This window comes from Manis pentadactyla, chromosome 8 (genome assembly GCF_030020395.1).
Source record: "Manis pentadactyla isolate mManPen7 chromosome 8, mManPen7.hap1, whole genome shotgun sequence".
NCBI lineage: Eukaryota > Metazoa > Chordata > Mammalia > Pholidota > Manidae > Manis > Manis pentadactyla.
This window is the reverse complement of record NC_080026.1, coordinates 120,814,926-120,834,320: the sequence shown is the minus strand read 5'-3', so window position 1 is coordinate 120,834,320 and position 19,395 is coordinate 120,814,926. Positions and strand designations below refer to the sequence as shown.

The window sequence follows — 19,395 nt, the reverse complement described above, 5'->3', positions numbered from 1 at the left end:
GTTTAGGTGGAAACTGCCATTCAGGCATCTGCAGCTATTTTTAGGAACATGTGGTACTTGTATAGACCCCAAGGCAGTAGGAATCATATTTGTTTTTATTGTAAATGCCAATATTTATGACTAGTATGAAGGCAGTGGTAAAAAACTACATTGTGACAAAGTTTGAAACAATCACTTAAAATATCTTAACAATTTTAAAATCATTGTAAATTCAAGTGTTTTTCTTCTAAATTTTTACTTGATATGATAGTGAAGGCTGTATGTTTACAAACAGGCATGAGTACAGTATATCTTACACACAAAACATTCAGAGTCTTCCACGATTCTTCTGTAAACATAACTATTGTCTATCTACTGCTATCAATTGTAGGGTTGGAAGGCACTTTGAAACAGATGACTGATTTAAAAAAAAAGAAAATGCATCTTTCATTCAGACAGACCGCTGACGGAGAATGGTGGTTGTTAAGAATCCAAAGGATTTGCTAATCCTTATGTCCCATAATTTTTGCAGGCAGTCTGTGCTCTACATTGCTCTATGGCCATATTAATCTTTCATTCCAATGTGTTTTCTTAGTTCAGCTGCGGTTTTTTCCAGTTGTTCAATGTTCCATTGCCATCGTCTTCTGTTTGACTGAAGTTTGTTCACCTGACAGTGCAAACGCTTAAGAATTGCACCATATCTCTTATGTTGTACCTCTATTTCTTTTCTTAATTTTCATGCATATTTTTTTCTTCCTCAAGAAAACAAGTTTTTTCAATGATGGATTCTTTTACAGGTGTAATTTGAGCCTTTAGCTTTGTAATGTCTTCCTGTACTTGTTTCATCTGGTTTCCTTCTGAATTTTGGGAATCTTGTGTAAGTTCCTCTTTCATTGTCATTAGTTTTTTAACAAGATCTCATTTTTCATGGAGTTCAGTCATGAGTGACCATTTGCTTTCTATCTCCCCCAAACTATCTTTATGTACTTTCATTTTTGTGTAATATTCATTATATCTTAGCATGTGTTCCTCAAAGTCTTCTTGGGCTGCTTCTATGTCAAATTTAAGCTTTACATTCTCTGTATGTAAAGATTTGATTTGAGTTTTCAGGTTTCCACACTGAAGCTTGGTATTTTCTGTGGCAGCATCTTGTTGATAAATTTGTCTTTCTTTTTCTTTAGTTTCTGCAAAAACAGATGCTATTTGTTTTTCAAGCTCATGAAGTTCATTCTTCTTCAGGAACTCTATGGCTCTTCCTTTCTTTGTTGGCTGACATTCTTCTGTGCTTCTTTTCCCCTTTTTGGTTTACCTTTACTCCCTCCTGGCTCCGGCCACAGGGCCCTTCAGCGGCTCTGGTTCGTGTTCTTCCGGGAATCATATTTTATATACAGGAAAGACTGAGATGACGAGATGGTGAATCAGAAGCACGCATATCCTGCATTTTGTCTCTGAAAGAACCACGTCAGCAAGTTTCTTCAATAAATGATTTTCAGGTAGCTTTTTACTGGGCACCTGTTACATGCCAGGGACTAAACTCTATTCTCCATCTTGGTTGCTCCCTGCGACTGGGAAATGAGGCACACTGGGGGAAGTGTTCTGGGAAGGACAGTGCCTTAGGGGGGAGGGCACCGTATTCCCTCAAGTGACATCCAAACATCATGATGTTTCAAGTAAAAAGGCAGTCAGTGCTGGAGGCAACACGGTGCACAGTTACCGGGGTCAGAGCACCCCCGCTCCTGGGATCTGCCTTTGTGAGAGGCCCGGGCAGTTACCTGTAAGTAGGCGTGATTGCTCAGTGAGGTGGCATCCACTGCCACACTCAGTATCAGGGGGCTGCCTCTCTGCGGTCACGCTGCAGAAGTGCTCTGGGAGACGTGAGCTAAAGGGAGAAATATTTCACAACGGCGGGAGAGTGTGAGGGAGAGGCGATTTCCGACCGATTATTCAGAAACCAGTCTTCAAATTCTAAGAATTTAAGAACTATAGGGTAATCTTCATGCTTCCTGCCAGCACCTGGGGCAGTTGTAGAGGGACCGCATTTTAAATGCCACCAGGGTAAATATATTGAGTTCAAAATTACTCCGCTGTGCTCTCCCTGCAAATCGTCCTGGACGCCGGGGCAGTCCACTGAAATGCAGTCCCAAGTATGTGAGGTCCAGCGAGACGGGGCTTTTATGGAGGGGGCAAACTGACGTCCTGGAGTATATTTGCCAGCAGAGTGTGGTGTCAACATTCTTTGCTAAAATGCCTCATTTTTGTTTCTGTTAAAGCGCTTTCCGTAAAGCTCCGTGTGAGACAGGAAGTTACCTGGCTGGAGATGACAGCTCTTTGGCATCATGCTAGCTCGGAGGCCCTCCCCATGCCGTCCCACCCTCCGTGTCCTCTCCCCTCGCTCTGCCTTTCATCTCCGGAAGCCCTGAAGCCCCTCTCACCTTTGATTTTGATGCGCTGGTCTTGAGTCATCGTTTGACTCCTTATAAAAGGTAAAAAAAGCTTAAATTCTGCGTCTGTTTTCTTTTGGCGCATTCTGTGCAGTTGTTTAATGCTACTCGCTTCTGTACAGCGCAGGCAAAGCTCAGGAAGACTGTGGTGGGAGCCCACGTTTGGGGGGTCAGTGGGCGTGGGAAAGAAATTGGGCCCCTGTGAGTTCTTTGCAGGCTGGCTCTCTGTTTCTCCTGGTCTTCCTGCCTTTCTCTGTTTCTCTCTTTTTTTGGTATAAAAAACCTCAGGAAGCTTAGCACACTGCAGGCATCGGTTACCACGTGACCTGAGGTGCCTGAAGCCCATTTGCCCTGGGTCTGCTGTGGCAGGTTAACTGCAGTCTGGGGAATAGCTGCACCATCCAGTACGCTGGGCCCTGCAGTGGGCAGCCCCTTAGAGCACCGAGTTCACTTGCCGAGCAGTAGCCAGAATAATGTGGGTTATTCTCCAGTAGCACCAACGGTGTTCTGGGGCAGACTGAATTTCCTCAAGCAACATAGTTTTTCTTAAAATCCAACTGTCCACAAGAGTTAGGAGAATAAATGCTACCAACACTGTTAACCTGCAAGACCTAGCTGAGCACCTGTGTCTGACACCTGTTTATCAGCCATTAATTCCTTGGCTGTTCCAGCCCTGCAGTGGATTCGTTGTGCTGGAGTAGGACCCACTGTGTGGACAGGCAGGGTGTGTGCAGTTCTGGGCAGGATGCCGTGAGGGGCAAGGGGCCTTTGGCTAATGCTCGAGAATGCGTCCCTGAGGCCTGTTCAGGCTCTTGCTGATTAAAGCCACCTCTTCCCTCTTCCCTTTGGAAAGGCTTTCAGAACTGGTGTTTCCATGCTTTCCTCCCCAGGAGTAAACACGAAGGGGAGAAGGTGCTTCTCTTGAACCTGAGAGCGAGCCGAGGTAAGCCCTGGAGGGGTACTCTGCCACCCCAGGGTGGCCGTGTGAGGAACAGGGCGTCCCGGAGCTGGGACCAGTACTCTCCCCACGTCCAGATAGGAAGTGTTTGAGGCTTTAGCAGTCTCTGCGGTCTGTCAAGCCCTCAGTGTGCCATTGCAGCACTAACCAGTCCTAGATGACCCAGCAAAGAGGTGTGGCTGAGTGCTGACAGAACTATGAGAACAGGCATCGCTCGCATTTTGCCTGCGGCCCCACGTTGTTGATCCATACTAACAGAAATCATGCGTGGAGGCCATGGGATTATTAATCATGTGAGTACTTATAATAATAACAATTGTAAGAATAACAGTTAGTAAAATGTTATTATCTTTGTAATGATGTTATTATTGTCACAACCCTTACATCTCTAATCCTGTACCAGGTACTATTCTAAGCATTTGACATGCGTTTACAGAGTTGTACAAGGTTCACCCTAATCTAATCTTAGAGCACATTTATCATTGCTAAAAGGAACTGCATTCCCATCAGCCCTCACCTCCCATATCCCCACATTCCAGGCCTCGGGTAACCAACCACTTGACTATTTTCTGTCTCTGGATCTGACTAGTCTGGTCATTTCATATAAGTGAAGCCACATGCTCCATGCCCTTCTGTGTCAGCTTCTTTCACTGAGCGTAACGACTTCAAGGTGTATGTGTGTGTTAACATCTCCCCGCGCTTTCTTCCTTGTCACAGCCCGGCGCTGTTTGTTACTATGTGGGGATAGACCACACCTTGTTTCCCCATTCATTAGGGGTGGCTATTTGGATTGTTTCTGCTTTTCTCCTATGCGTAATGCTGCAGTGAGCATTTGTGTAGAAGCTCTTTTGTGGATTTGTTTTCATTTCTTGTGGGTCTCCATCGAGTAGTGGAATTGCTGGGCCACGTGATGACCAGACTTAGGAGGGGCTGCCAGTCTTCTGTCCCCTGTTTTTCTGCAGCCACAGTCAGGCTCACTGCAGTTTTCCAAACCTCAGACTGGGACAGCTGTGCCGCTCTGCCGCTGTGCTGCACCAGCAACAAGGAACGTTTTCTTAGGTGGGGGCCTGTATCCCACTTCAAGGGATTCCTGCTCTGAGACTGTGGGAGATATTTTTCCCCTTAACTGAGCTCAGATGCGAGATTCACACTGAGGTTTAATTAACCTCTGCCTTTCAAATTCCTTAAAAGGTAACTATTTATGCAGTACACCCACATCCTGTTAAACACATTGATAATTTTCTCCAACAAACCTCATACCCGACGCACTCTCTGTCTTTGCTGCTCTCCCACGTCCCGCGGTGTCCGCTCTTCCCCATCTCTGGTCCTTTTGTGGTGCTCTGGATGAGTGTGGGTCTGGACCAGTACCTGCAGTGTGAGGGCATTTAGTTGTGTGCACTGTGGACTCTGATTGAGCCAGTCACACTTAGGTTGGCCTGTTCTTAAATGTCAGCTTCCTTATTGTAGCGGTAATAGTGTGGTAGGTGCTCTGCTTTATTTTCCTGCTTTGTGTCTTTCTGGATTACCTGACATGAGTTACTTAATTTTTATAGGGGAACTTGAGAAAGGTCAATACTTGTAGGGCAAAGAAAGCTTTAGGACTGTCAATGCTTGTGTATGTAAGTGTGTCGCAGTGGGTCTGTGCATGTAGGTGGGGGGTGTGTATGCTGTATATTTTGTGTATATGTGTCGTGTGTGTGTGTTGTTGTGTTTGTGTGTGTATGTACACATTTTGTAGCCGTAACTGAATAAAGGATACAGGAGACATCAGAAACCCAGTTCTGGGATACTGTGTGAGAAACAGCTTGTATTCGGAGGAGCAGTGGACTGAATCTTCCCTGGAATCAGTAACACTGGAGCTGAGTAGACATCTGCAGGGCTTCGCAAGGAAGACCTTAGTTTCTCCTCTGGGACTGGTTATGACAAGAATGTCCTTACTGTGCATAAGTCAACAGGGAGAAACAACTGGCTTCTTTGTCAAGGTGCCCACTATAGCTGTTTTGAGGCAGTTTATGTGGCCGACTGGCATGTGCCCCTGCCAGGCCCCGGGGCCACTGCAAGCAAAGGATCCGGCCACATAGCACTGCATGAGGCCCTGCCAGAAGGGCCCCTTTGAGTTACTCCCAGCCTTGCACTGAGAGGCACTGCAGACACCTGCGGGGGGCCAGGTGCCTCTCCTCCACTCCTAGCAGTTTTGCTCCTTTTGCATGTAGATTCCTTTGGTCCCAAACTTTGTCCTAGTGGCATTATACTTGTAATATGATCATTTTATTCTTTAGCAACATAAGGATGAGTTAAAACTTTTTTTGATATCATTGGAGTTAATTGATGCCTTAGAAGAACTAGAGGAGTGATTTTCACTGAGAACTATGTGTCAGTGGGTACTTAATAATTTGAAGGTGTGATCCATGATCAGTCATTCATTGACACCCTTTTCATTTGTGTTCCTGAAGAAAAGGACCTGAGGTGAGGATTTAGTGTACAGAACACCCTGGTACCTAGGTGAAGAAGTGAGAAGAGAAGGGAAGGCATCTACAAAATGGAATGTCATTAAGCCAGGCGGCGGCGGGTAACAAGCTTAATGCCCTGTGGGAACTCTAGGGGACAGTGTAGGACATGCACCCCCACCAAGGAACAAGGGAGTTGGGTATTTATATACCGATGTGCCTCTGAGAGGTGCTGGGACCTATGTAATTGTCCAGCCCTTCAGGCCTGCCGGTGCACAGTCCAGTCACTATGGGGAGCCCTCTGGAAGGGAGGAGCCAGGGCTGCAGGTGGGGCCCCAGGCTCTGCCAGGATGCCCTACAGCCTTATCAGAGTTGAAATAAATATGTTGGGTGAGTATGAAATTCTACTGAAGCAGCTAGAAAGTCAGAGAATGGCTTGTTTTTGCAAGAAAGACCATAAATAGAGAAAGGGATCCTGAGAAGGAATTTATAATGGCTGACGTGTTTGGAAAACGCTCCTCAAGGAAATGGCATTTAACTTGTGCTTGGAGTGAAGCAAAGACTTGGATCTGTGGAGGAGAGAAGAAGAAAATCCCAGGCAGGAAGAAACAGCAAGAGTACAGGGAAGCAGGTGGCTTTGCTGGGAAGGAACTCTGGATGGCTCAGTCATGTTTTTTTCTGAGTCCTGTGAGCAAGGCACGGGACACCCTTTTATTCCAGACTGTCTTTTCAAGGATGTTTTTATAAAGAACAGCTTGGGAGGCAGTGATCGCATCTCCCTCTGCATCAGAGGGCAGGATAGCTGACTCTGCAGGATTGTCATTATAACGTCTCCGTCCAGCGTAAAGACCAGGCAGGTTTCTGCACCTTAGAGAAAGTTCAGGTTGCCTGAGCTCTGGTCTCCTTTCCCATCAGACAGCCACCACCGTGTGGGGTCCCCTGGCCTTTGCATTGCCCACTTGGACCTGGGGCCTGGGGAGTGGGCTCATATGACGACACGCTGGCTGCCGCTGTTGCTCAGTAATAAAGTCCTTTGTCCTTGACCCAGCAGCGCTGTGTCTCCCACTGGCATCTCTGAGCCCGGGGCAGGTGTACTTGTTTGCTTCATGTACATAATGTTTCAGACTGTTTGTGGTTCTGGATACTTCTGAGTACCCTGCCCAAGTACCTGATCTCCTGTCTCACAGCATCCCCACAAACTAGGGGTTATTACTGTTGTCCACAGTTTACATCTAAGGAACCTGAGACGCACAGAGATTCAGTAATGTGCCTGAGGTCCTCCGGTGGTGGACCAAGAAGCCAGTGTCCAGAACTCGAGTGCTGTGGCTTCAGAACGTGCTCCTTGCCCCGCATGAGCAGCTCCCTGGGCATGCATTTGAGGGCCCTACCACTGTGCAGGGGAGGGTGGCACACGTGGAGCACATTTGGAACAAAGTGGCCACTTTGCCTGGTAGGAAGGAGTCTGGAGGAGGGAGGGGCATGGAAGGGAGGCTGTGATGTAGTGGCAGGAGCTCACAGTGACATTTAATGTAACAGCCACAGAGGAGGGGCAGGACTTAGTGAAACCATGTCATTTAGAAAAAAGTGCTGGAACTCATCTTATTTCCAAATTGGCATAGTGTTCATCTCGCTGCTTCCCAGTCCCAGACTGGCGTGATGAGGGTGTGTGTTGGGGGGTAAAGGAGGGCATTTCAGGCAAGGTAAACAGCGTCGGGAAGAACAGAGGGGTCTGGGTCATTCACAGTCTGTGAATCTCTGTCTTTTTCTGTTTCTCTATGTCTCTGGCTGTTCCTGTCTATCATCCCTCCATCCATCCATCCCTCCATCCATCCATCCATCCCTCCATTCACCCATCCATCCATCCATCCATCCATCCACTCATCCATCCATCCCTCCATCCACCCATCCATCCCTCCATCCCTCCATCCACCCATCCGCCCATCCATCCCTCCGTCCCTCCGTCCACCCGTCCGTCCATCCATCCATCCCTCCATCCCTCCATCCATCCATCTATCCATCCATCCACTCACTCATCCATCCATCCATCCACCCATCCATCCATCCACCCACCCACCCACCCATCCGTCCATATGTACATATATATATGGAATCTGTAAAGGAACCTCTGTTAGAATTAACATAAATTCAAATTGTGGGAAGGTTCACGTTGGCTGTTTCCCCTCTACCTGCTCTGCAGGACTACTTTTGCTGCCTGTAAACAAACAATAAATAATTATCAGCTGTTCAGCCATGTGCTCTTTTCTTTTTACAATTAGGCAGGCAGTCCTGACATAGGGAGAAAGTCTGGGCTGGTAGGAGACTCGGGGTAGGTGGGATCAGGAACACATTGTGCAGTCCTCAGTGTGTGTCTGAACAGGATACCACAGAGGAAATGGAGGAACGAATCTTAGAGGAACTGGAATAGATTTTAGTCTTTAAGATATAATGTCCAAGACCAAAGGGATGGACTAGGAGATTGGAATACATGATTTGGTTTAACCAGAGAACAAGGTAGAATCCTCATTCTAGAAACAAGACACAGTGTCCAAGCTAGATGAATGGGACAGTCTACTTGCCTTCATGGGACTTAGTCAAGTAAGATTTGTGAAATTTCCCATGAGTTTGGAGGGGGAAGAGCAATCATGGCGCCACATCAGGTCTGAAGCAGGCAGACGGGATGGGCAGGCAGAAGACTGCTGATTTGCGGAGGCAGGTATGAGCAGCAGAAATGTGGTAGCAGAGATCCAGGCACTTCTTGCAGTCTTGTGCTCCAGGTTCAAACAAACTGAGGAATTCCTGGGCTCCAGGTATTTTCTCTCACTTTTCAAGATGAAGGGATTCGTAGGCTCTTCTCTTAGTGCTGGCCTTGTAAGTGAAATGAGACTGACGTGGATGGGCTCACGACTATTGGCCATAGCATTAGGATTCCCTTGCACCAGCTTTCCCCAGAGACAGAGGTCCACGGAAGTTAGGACACACACTGGCCTAGGGATGCTCATGAATGTCAACCTTTGGAAGGGCAGGCTGGATAGATGCGGCCAACACTGGGCTATCTGATGGGATTCAAGAACTCAGTTCAGATACAGGAACAAAGAGTTGAGACTTAAACCAAGAGAAGCCACAACCCTCTGCAGACAGTTTATCAGAGTATGGTAGGGGCCCAGGAGAAGAGAGGTCTGTGCATACAATGGCCACTGAATGCAGAGGAGGAAATTTCAGCTTAAATTCTTTAGTTGGCCAGAGGACTGTGTGTGATTTTGGATGCCTCCTTTCTTTTGAGGCTTGTACAATCAAGAAAAGTCTCAACAAAGAGTCTAGCCTCAGCTTTCTCCCCTCTCTCCCACACACCATCCTTTCCCCTTGCTGTGTGAGCATGAGGCCGGGACATCGGGTCACAGAGAGGAGTCAGGCAGTGCCGTTTGTCTGTGGCACCCAGGTGGGTGGTGGATACATGGCGCTGACTGAGTGAAGAACATTTTCCATTTCCCGTGGGGAGGTTGGGTGTTGGTGGGTGAGCAGTTTGTCCCTGATGGATGTGCACCTAAAATGTAAGCTCCTGCAACTCAAATGCCTCCAGCACCTGCCTACATTCGGGAACTCAGACTGAAGAGATAACTTGCTAAAAACATGGGAACTACTGGAAATGTCTGACTAATAGAAACACTGCAAGTGTAGTGTTAGGGAATAATTTTCCTCTATTTATAAACAAAAATTAAAAGAGAAGTGTAATCAAACATATTTGGCAATAATGTTTTGAAAAGTCTGATTTAATTTACATTAAAACACATAAATAAGCATAATTCTCCATTTAAATTTCAACATAGTTTAGGAATTTTCCAAAGTCCTGTTTATATTGCCAGTATAAGTACAGATGGGAAACGTATTGATGGCTGTCTCTAGAATTAAACTGAATGCCACTGACATTTTTAGGCCACCTATTCACATGTATGCTTACTGATAATCATTATGTCTTAATCATGTCTTGTGTGATCTGCCACTTAATGACTTTTATTCAAATGTCTCTTGGTTAATTATAATTGTTGCTGAGTGACCTAAAGCCACTGATTTTCATCAGCCAGTTTGTTCTTTTCAGAAAAAAAAGAGAAAAATATTCCTAATACTTTTGAAGGCTATATAAAATTTGATTCAAGTAAAAGCCAGCCAGATAACACATGCAGCCTCTCAAGTGGTTCAAAAATAGTATTCTTCATTTGCACTTTTAGAATCACTAATTAAACTATTATAAACTGGCTCTGAAAAGCTGACTATATGATATAAATACTTAACAGAGTTAATCCAAGCAAACAACTGATTTGAATTCTTATATTCCTACCCCTACTCGCTGAGTCGTCTCAGCCAAGGTGCACACAATAATCACCGTGACCAATATTTTTAAAAGTACTGAATTGAAAATTTCCCTTTGGTCACATCAGAGGCATATTTTTGAGTCCCATGAGCCCAGTGCTAAATTAGGTGAGATAAGAAATAAATGATTCTGTAATGGGTTTTTAAAATGTGGACTAGGACAGTAATGTGCACTGTGCTGAAGTGATAGATTATGCCACTTGATCTCTCAGGTTAGAGTATGCTATCTCAGGTGACAGAGAAACAGATGTGGGCCCCGGTTATCAGGGAGGGCTTGATGGCATTTCCAGGGATTTTCAGAGAGCGTACGCATTTGTCTAACACACTGGTTCTCAACCAAGGGCCGTTTTACCTCCAGTGGCTAGTTACCAATGTCTGGACACAGCTTTGCTTGTCATAACTGGGAGGGGTGCCACTCATAATAAGCTGCCATGAACAAGAGTCACAAATAGCAGAGTCAGACCTGTAAGGTCTGCAGGTATTGGAATAATCAGACTAGAATCTTACTGCATTTAAAAAATGTAAAAAATAGCCAAAAGGCAGGAGATTTAATGTAATGAATATAATTGGCCTTGCAGATATGAAAATAAGCAAATGTATATTCCAGAAATGAAATAAAACAACTTAAAAACATCACATGTGAATTGCAGATGAAACATAGCTGAAGAGAGAATGAATGAGTTGGAAAGCAGAGTTTTAAAAAAATCCCTCAGCGGGCAGCTCAGAGAGCTTAAAAATATGGAAAATATGGAAGTGAGGTTAAAGGACAGGGAAGATAAATTAAGATGGTCATATAAATTAGAATTCTGGAAAGAGAGAAGAGAATGGGGGGAAAGACATGTGGATGATTGAATATGAGGGGCAAGGGAGAGGGAAAATTTAAAACTCTGAGGCTGAAAGAACTTTGCTGTTCCTATCAGATGGTATTGAGAAGGGAAACTGGGGCAGCTGTGGAAAATCTGCTTTGCAGGTAGAGTTTGCAATGATGAGATAATCGAGGTATACGGGTATAAGTGTAGAGGTAATGAAGTTATGGAGGCGGAGGTTTGGGAGACCATACAAGAGGTGTGGGTGGGCTTGAGGAAGAGCAGTTTGTCCAGGGAAGGGCCCAGAGAGGAAGCTGAGGAGATCAGAATGGCTGGGACTGATTTTAGAGACCATCATCATCCCAGAGCTTTGAGAGGGAAGGAGAAAGCAGACAATCCTCTCACAGGTACTAACAGTGAGACGAGGGAAGGAAAATCAGTTAATGACAGGAAGTGTGAGTGGTTCTGAACAAAATGGAAAAGAGGATCACAGACTCACAGAACCCAAGAATGGACTAACAGTTACCAAAGACAGAGGGACTGGGGGGGGATGGGTGGGAAGGGAGGGATAAGGGTGGGGTGGGGGGGCGGGAAAGAAAGGGAGCATTATGGTTAGCATGTATAATGAGGGGGGGCACAGGGAGGGCTGTACAACACAGAGAAGACAAGTATTGATTCTGTAGCATCTTACTATGCTGATGGACAGAGACTGTAATGGGGTATGTGGGGGGGACTTGGTGATGGGGGGAGTCTAGTAAACATGATGTTCCTCATGTAATTGTAGATTAATGATACCAAAATAAATCAAACAAACAAACAAAAATGTTAAAAGCTATTTCTTGATACTCTTGGGATTGCAGCACCCTCAGTTTACTGACTAGTTTTCAGGAACTTAACTGAGGTGGTAGGGCCTTGTACTTACATGTGGATGTACTGGATCTTTCTGCTTCTGTGAGCCCCTTTGTGAGTGTTTTCATGCTCTGAATAAGTGTGTCATGGTAATCTCCTCAAAGGATGTCCTCAGTGTGATGTCATACCTGTACACCCGGAAAAGACTAGAGGTGGTTAAAATATTGCCTGCAAAGATGTAATACATGAGATGACATCAGTGGAGAGTTACCCACCTGAGTACCCAAGGGAAAGGGGTACTGTAGCTGAGAGGCTGCTGAAATGGACCCAGAATAGGACAGATTAGCCAAGTACTGCAGATTATTTACCAGTTACTTACTGGCTGGAATCAGTAGCTTTGGTAATACAGAAAAGACCTAGAACAGGAATATTCACACTGAAGCACCACTTACATTTTCCAGGTTTAAGAACAGGTCAAATTTGGCTCTTAAGTGCAGAAGCAGGGGGATACTCGCACCTTCCCTAAATAGGTCTCCTGTAATGGTTTTCAACCTAGGAAGGCCCTGTTTTCACTTTGATGGGGTCTTTTTTTTTTTTTAACTGGGCTGGAAAGTGCTTTTTAACTAGGGAGGAAGGTCCAAAAGGTCATTTTTCTTCAAGCTGCTCGTAAGTGCCCAGGAATCCTTCAGCACTCATTGCCTCAGACGGTCTGTGTGTGCTAGAGGGTATTTTAGGGCAGTGGGTGCTCTGGCCGTGGAGAATTCAGGCAAGGAAACACTTCCACTGGTTAAGTTGAGGCCTATCTGTTTTCTTCTATTTTTTATTCAGTAACTCCCTGGCTGTTTTCATCAGCTTACCCAGATGTGGGCCAGGAGGAGAAATGAGGCTTAAAAGCTGTCCCTATTCAAACATAAAAAATGGAGTCAAATTCATTATTATGCACTGCCACCCTCACATACCACCCCTCCCATCAACTTAGGCACCACACAAGACACACACAGAAACACCAAGTCTTTTTCTTCCCTGCAAGTGGTATAAACTGTTAAGGAGGAAATTTGTCCTCACCGTGCTCAGTCCTCACTTTGTCCTTATTCCCAATGACTGGCTAACTGGGGGCAGGCTGGTCTGGGCCCCAAACTCGCAGGAATCCACCTCTCCCCCTTACCACACACCTGTCCCTTCCCTGCTTTCCCACCCTACTGTCAGGAACAAAGACACACAACTCCTTTTGGCAACTGCTGGTGTTTTCATCACCACCAAGAGTTCTTTATTCGGTCTTCACACAGTAAACATTGGTAAAGTTTTATCATACACTTAAGGGCCTTGTGGCCCTCAAGGAGGGCAGTCTCGGCCGCAGTGCGTAGCTGGTGGGACTTGTGGCCTGGAGAGCTCTTGGGGGTGGTCTCGGCCACGGTCCATAGCAGGTGGGACTAGTGACCCGGAGGGCTCTTAGGGCGGTCTCGGGCACAGTGCGGAGCAGGTGGGCCTTGTGGCCTGGAGGGTGCTTGAGGTCAGTCTTGGCGGCAGTCCTTAGCAGGTGGGCCTTGTGGCCCGGAGTGCACTTGAGGGCAGTCTCGGCCACGGTGTGTTGCAGGTGGGGCTTGTGGCCCAGAGGGCTCTTGATGGTGGTCTCGGCCGCGTTGTGTAGCAGGTGGTGCTTGTGGCCCAGAGGGCTCTTGAGGGCGGTCTCGGCTGCAGTCCGTAGCAGGTGGGCCTTGTGGCCCCAAGGGTGCTTGAGGGCGGTCTCGGCCGTGGTGTCCCTATGGCCCGGAGGGCTCTTGAGTGTGGTCTCAGCCGCAGTCCGTAGCAGGTGGGGCTTGTGGCCCGGAGGGCTCTTGAGTGTGGTCTCAGCCGCAGTCCGTAGCAGGTGGGGCTTGTGGCCCGGAGTGCTCTTGAGGGTGGTCTCGGCTGCGTTGCGTAGCAGGTCGTGCTTGTGGCCCGGAGGGCTCTTGAGGGTGGTCTCGGCCGCGGTGTGTTGCAGGTAGGCATTGTGGCCTGGAGGGCCCTTGAGGGTGGTGTCGGCTGCAGTCCGTCGCAGGTGGTGCTTGTGGCCCGGAGGGCTCTTGAGGGTGGTCTCGGCCGCGGTGTGTTGCAGGTAGGCATTGTGGCCTGGAGGGCCCTTGAGGGCGGTGTTGGCTGCAGTCCGTCGCAGGTGGTGCTTGTGGCCCGGAGGGCTCTTGAGGGTGGTCTCGGCCACGGTGTGTTGCAGGTAGGCATTGTGGCCTGGAGGGCCCTTGAGGGCGGTCTCAGCTGCAGTCCATCGCAGGTGGTGCTTGTGGCCCGGAGGGCTCTTGAGGGCGGTCCCGGCTGCGGTATTTAGCAGGTGGGCCTTGTGGCCCGGAGGGCTCTTGAGGGCGGTCTCGGCCGTGGTGTGTAGCAGGTAAGGCTTGTGGCCCGGAGGGTTCTTGAGGGTGGTCTCGGCCGTGATGCATAGCCGGTGGTGCTTGTGGCCCAGAGGGCTCTTGAGGGCAGTCTGGGCCGCAGTCTGTCGCAGGTGGGCCTTGTGGCCCGGAGGGCTCTCGGGGGCGGTCTCGGCTGCGTTGCATAGCAGGTGGTGCTTGTGGTCCGGAGGGCTCTTGAGGACGGTCTCGGCCGTGGTGCGTTGCAGGTGGGCCCTGTGGCCCGGAGGGCTCTTGAGGGCAATCTCGGCCGCAGTCCGTCGCAGGTGGTGCTTGTGGCCCAGAGGGCTCTTGAGTGTGGTCTCGGCCACGGTGCATTGCAGGTGGGGCTTGTGGCCCGGTGGTCTCTGGAGGGCGGTCTCGGCCGCAGTCCTTAGCAGGTGGGGCTTGTGGCCTGGAGGGCTCTTGAGGGAGGTCTCGGCTGAGGTCCTTATCAGGTGGGCCTTGTGGCCCGGAGGGCTCTTGAGGGTGGTCTCAGCCGCGTTGCATAGCAGGTGATGCTTGTGGCCTGGAGGGCTCTTGAGGGCAGTCTCGGCCATGTTGCATAGCAGGTCGTGCTTGTGGCCCGGAGGGCTCTTGAGGGCGGTCTCGGCCGCGTTGCATAGCAGGTGGTGCTTGTGGCCCGGAGGGCTCTTGAGGGCGGTCTTGGCCGTGGTCTGTAGCATGTGGTCCTTGTGGCCCGGAGGGCTCTTGAGGGCGGTCTTGGCCGCGGTCTGTAGCACGTGGGCCTTGTGGCCTGGAGGGCTCTCGTGGGCGGTCTCAGCCGCAGTCTGTCGCAGGTGGTCCTTGTAGCCTGGAGGGCTCTTGAGGGCAGTCTCGGCCATGGTTTGTATCAGGTGGGCCTTGTGGCCTGGAGGGCTCTTGAGGGCGGTCTTGGCCGTGGTGTGTATCAGGTGGGCCTTGTGGCCCAGAGGGCTCTTGAGGGCGGTCTCGGCTGCAGTCCGTCGCAGGTGGTCCTTGTGGCCCGGAGGACTCTTGAGGGCGGTCTCGGCTGCGTTGCGTAGCAGGTGATGCTTGTGGGCCGGCGGGCTCTTGAGGGCGGTCTCAGCCGCAGTCCGTAGCAGGTGGGCCTTGTGGCCCCGAGGGCTCTCGAGGGCGGTCTCGGCCGCGGTCCGTAACAGGTGGGCCTTGTGGCCTGGAGGGCTCTTGAGGGCGGTCTCGGCCGCAGTCTGTAGCAGGTGGTGCTTGTGGCCCGGAGGGCTCTTGAGGGCGGTCTTGGCCGCAGTCCGTAGCATGTGGGCCTTGTGGCCCCGAGGGCTCTCGAGGGCGGTCTCGGCCGTGGTCCGTAACAGGTGGGCCTTGTGGCCTGGAGGGCTCTTGAGGGCGGTCTCGGCCACAGTCCGTAGCAGGTGGTGCTTGTGGCCCGGAGGGCTCTTGAGGGCGGTCTCAGCTGCGGTCCTTAGCAGGTTGTCCTTGTGGCCCAGAGGGCTCTTGAGGGCGGTCTTGGCCGCAGTCCCTAGCATGTGGGCCTTGTGGCCCCGAGGGCTCTCGAGGGCGGTCTCGGCCGCGGTCCGTAACAGGTGGGCCTTGTGGCCTGGAGGGCTCTTGAGGGCGGTCTCGGCCGTGGTTCTTAGCAGGTGGGCATTGTGGCATGGAAGGCTCTTGTTGGCGGTGTTCATTCTTTGCCTTCTTACTCTCACACTGCTTGTACCAGGCGCTTACTATGGTGGACTTTCTCACTTGCTTGTTCTTAATCTACGTGATTCATGTGACTTCAGCTTTCCTCGTCACTATCTTTATCAGCTGGTAGGAAAAAAAGGTGAGCCCAGAGAGGCATTAGTTTTGGGGCAGAGGATGGAAAATAGATGAGTAAGGGGACTTTGAGAAAATGGGTGTGGGTTGAGGAGGGGTTTTGTGCCAGGCAGGGGCATGGTAAGAGTCTTTGGTGGGAGATGAATGGGAAAGAAGAGGAGGCACATGAACAGGGTAGACTCACCTCCTCCTCCTCTGCCTCAGGTTGACAAGATGCCCTCCTCCTCTAGGTCCTCCGCTGCTTGCTGGGAGCTGGATGTTCCCAGCTCCCACCAGTTTCTCCAGCATATGTGACAAGATCAGCAATCTCTCTCAAATGCCGGTAGGGCTCCCTGACCCCTGTATTTATACCCTCCCAAGACAATGATGAGCCACACCCTTCCCCTGTTTGGTCATCAGGACAGTCCTCTAGCCAATGGTAGCCATGGGCTGGCTTGACATCACAAAGCCCCACCCTTGGAAATCCCTGGAGTGGGGGGCAGGGCAAGAAGCCCAGGAGTCCAGATGTTCTGGTTAGAGCTGGGAGAACTTCCTCAGCTTCCCCTAAAGGGAGGCTCCCCACCTGACCCCTCACTCCTCCTCACCTCCAGGTCTGTTCCCACGGTGCTCCCGGCAGGGAAGGAGGGTTTCCTCCCAGCCATTCCCCATGGCCGCCCCAGTCAGTGGGCATCCTGTTGTCTCCCCTCTCTCATCATTACCTACTCTTTTATGTTTCTTAAATAAACTCTTCATTTTAGAACAGTTTTAGATTTACAGAAAAATCTTGAAGGTAATACTCCCATATCCTGCATACGATTTCCCTTCTATTAACATCTTAATAGCAGTATGGTCCATTTTTACCCTTAGTGAACCCACATTGACGCAGTATCATTGACTCAAGGCCATAACCTAGTCGGATTTCCTCAGTTCTCACCTGACGTCCTTTCTGTGTCCCAGGACCTCATCCAGGACACACATCAAGGTGAGTCATGTTGTGTCATGCCTCCTTAGGCTCCTCTTGGCTGCGCCAGGCTGCTCTGAGCCACTGTCATCTTTGTTCTGCAGCCTCCGAGCAATGTTTTGATGCATATCAACTGGAAATAGAGGTGATTTTTTTTTCTGGTGGGCAATAAAAGTTGAAAAGAGAGATAACGGGATCTGAGAATTGTGAGAAATATTCAGCCTGAAGCAGAACCAACTGGCCTGTTCATCCATAGGGGAAGGCAGAGGAAAGAGGAAGAAATGCTTTTCAGAGGGGGTAGGTAGTCTTGGTTGGATGGTAAAAATTAGCTTATAGAAAATTCTATGCAGGTTTCTAGGTTGTGGAGCTGTGCTTGACAGAGGCTTGGCCCTGGTGGGGTCTGGTTTCAGGTGCAGCATAGGATATTTGTAGGTGACTTGGAAGTGGCGGGGGAGCTGTGTGCAGCCGGGTTTGTGGAGGTGGCTTCTGGAGGACTTGTGGAGGCTTCTTCTTGAAGGCAGAATGACAGCAGTGCAGGGAGAGGGGCCGGCCGACTGCTGCGGGCTGGTGATGGGGATGCCTGGGGACCGGCCCAGTGCAGAGTCTCATGTGTAGTTCTGGGTGGGGCTGAATCCTGCCATTCCAAGAAGCTCCCTGGGGATGCTCAGGATCAAAGCCAACCGTCTTCTAAACAGCCTGGGCTGTCCTGTCATACCCTTCTCTTTACCTGGTAAAATTTCAAACCCCTCTGCTTCAATCTGCCTGATGGCCCAGCTTTGCATCTCAATCTGTTTCTGTTATTGGATATTGATTAGAGAAACTGCAACTAGTTTTGCCTTTTGGTGGCCATGTCCAGAGGGTAAGAGATTATTTCCTCCCATAGAAGGACTTCTTCATAGAGTCCTCGGAGGCCTCTTCTAAAAAGGGATACAAAGAGGAGCTTTTATGGGTGTCTTAAACAGGTTTTCCCACAAAAGAAAACATAAACTCTGTTGGAACAAACACCATCCAGATAAGGTAACAAAATCTATTCCATATCTTTTAAATCATGCATTTACAAGAAATTGAAGTGAGAGTCACATAAAACAAATCATTTTAAAGTGAACAATTCACTGGCATTTTGTACGTTCACAGTGTTGTGTGACCACCACTTCTGCCTAGTTTCCAAACGCTTTCCTGGCCCCAGAATTAAACCCCGTGCTTGGTAAGCAGCCACTCCCTCCCCTCAGCCCTGGGCGACCACAGGCTACTTTCTGCCTCTATGGATTCGCTGCTTCTGGACATTTCATGTAGTCGAAATCACACAGTACTTGTCCTTCCGCATCTGGCTGCTTTCCTTTAGCCTAATGTTTTCAAGGTTCATCCAGTTACGGTTTGGAACCGTATGCCATTCACTTCTGTGGCTGGATAATATTCTGCTGCGTGTATACACCACAGCTTGCGTCTCTGTTCAGTGGACATTTGGGTCGCTCCCACCTTTTGGCCTTTGGGAATAGTGCCGCTATGGATTCCTGTACATCCACCATTTTTGTTTGTTTTGTTTAGGGAGTGATTCTGAAAGACATAAGTTGATTTCAAAGTTAGTGATTTGAGGAGAAAATTCATCAAAGGTTTGACATTCTGATACTGGAATTCAAAAATGAAAGAATTCCAGGTATTCTAAACTGTTGGTCTCCTGTGAGAGAAACTCTTCAGCTCTTTATTCAGGAACCCTGGGGTCCGTAGGCACAGAGGGGCCTGTGAACACAGCTGTGTGTGGTGTCACAGGAGATAAAGAGCTATCTCTTCTCAGAATGGTTTCAAAGATGCAAAGAACTTCAGACACACTCACCGCTGTGCCCCATAGTGGAGCTTTCTACCTTCCTGCTGTGGGCAGAGTTTAAAAATCCTCCCTATTAACCTAAAACTGTTAGAATCACATGGAAGGTCAACCAACCAGAGATGAGCATACGTGGACATCCATCATATCTGAGACCACAGGGATGTCCACCCTTCTCTGAAAGTTAGTTGGAAAGAGAAATGTATGTGTGTGTGTATGTGTGTGTGTCCTGTTGTCATATTGTCTCCCCCAGACAACGGGGCTTATCTGCTCTAAGATACCGTCACAGCCTCCATCAGCTCAAGTCCGAAAGGATGACCATGCTGGTGTGATCCCTCCAGGTGGAGGGCTGTGATGAGGATCTGTCTTCCCTGGGTACCTGCAGAGGCTGTGTTCCCATCTGTCCTGGAACTGGCCCTGTAGGGCAGGGCTGGGCTGGGAGGAGAGCAGTGATAGGTGACTGGGGGACACGTACCAATCTCCTGTCCAGGATGTCATGAGACTGTCCCACATGGCTTGTCAAGCAAATGGCGCAGGAAGTGGCCTTGGATGTAGAGCCCGAATGAGTCAGAGAACCCCAGAACTCGCTCCTTGGGGTGCAGGTGGCCGAGCTGGGACACAGAGCCCCTCCTCCCAGAGC

General features: G+C 49.1%; 1 pseudogene; it reads right to left on the bottom strand.

Annotated features, from left to right (window-relative positions):
• Window positions 1-469: 469 nt before the first annotated feature.
• LOC118919066 (coiled-coil domain-containing protein 122-like) lies at window positions 470-2,442 on the bottom strand (annotated as a pseudogene).
• Window positions 2,443-19,395: the final 16,953 nt, after the last annotated feature.